Here is an 842-nt window from a genome sequence, read left to right on the forward strand (position 1 = left end):
AGCTATTAGAGATGCGCAAATTATCTTGAAGAAGAGAGGGGTCAGAGAATTGCTCAAAATCAACCCTTGGCTGCAGACCAGTTCGAAAATATAGCTTCCATGCCTGGGAGATCACTGGGCTATTATGCTAGACCGGTCTACAATCAAGGCTTACCAAGTGTTAGACCACCTCCAATTGCAGCTAACAATTTTGAGTTGAAGCAAGGGTTGCTTCAAACCATCCAAAATTTATGTGTTTTTAGAGGAAAGATGAACAAAGATCCAAACACACATCTAATGGACTTCTAGGATATTATGAACACCTTTCAATACAATGGGGTGTCACAAGATGCAGTTTACTTAAGGGCATTCCCCTTCAGACTTAAAGATGATGTAAAGCAGTGGCTTCGAAGTTTGCCCATAGGATCGATTAGAATATGAGAGGAGATGACCAGAAAATTCCTTGATAAATATTTCTCTTCAGCTAAGACAGGCAAATTTAGAAGAGAAATTCATAACCTCTTCAAGAAAGAGGCTGAAACTATTTTTGAAGCATGGGAGAGGTTTTAAGGAGATAGTTTGAAAGTGTCAACATAGTGGAATTGAACTCTGGATGCAACTCTAAAACTTTTGGGATGGATTGACACAAGCCTCACGTAGAACATTAAGCAATGTAGTTGGAGTCTCTTTGATGAAGAAGACTCTAGAGGAGATAGTTACAATTCTTGATGAGTTATCTGAAGATGCCAATCATTGGCCCTCTGAGAGTGCTGAAAGAAGAAGATCAACTGGTGTTCACCAAGTTGATTCTAATACATCTGTGCAGGCACAACTTGATTCTATGGTTAAAGAAATACGAAAGC

General features: G+C 39.3%; 1 non-coding gene across 1 annotated transcript; it reads right to left on the reverse strand.

Annotated features, from left to right (window-relative positions):
* Positions 1 to 474: 474 nt before the first annotated feature.
* Positions 475 to 582, reverse strand: LOC142170045 (small nucleolar RNA R71). The gene has a single exon (XR_012699660.1). It is a non-coding gene; the product is annotated as a small nucleolar RNA R71 (small nucleolar RNA).
* Between the last annotated feature and the right edge of the window lie 260 nt (positions 583 to 842).

This window comes from Nicotiana tabacum, chromosome 15 (genome assembly GCF_000715075.1).
Source record: "Nicotiana tabacum cultivar K326 chromosome 15, ASM71507v2, whole genome shotgun sequence".
In the NCBI taxonomy this organism is placed as follows: Eukaryota; Viridiplantae; Streptophyta; class Magnoliopsida; order Solanales; family Solanaceae; genus Nicotiana; species Nicotiana tabacum.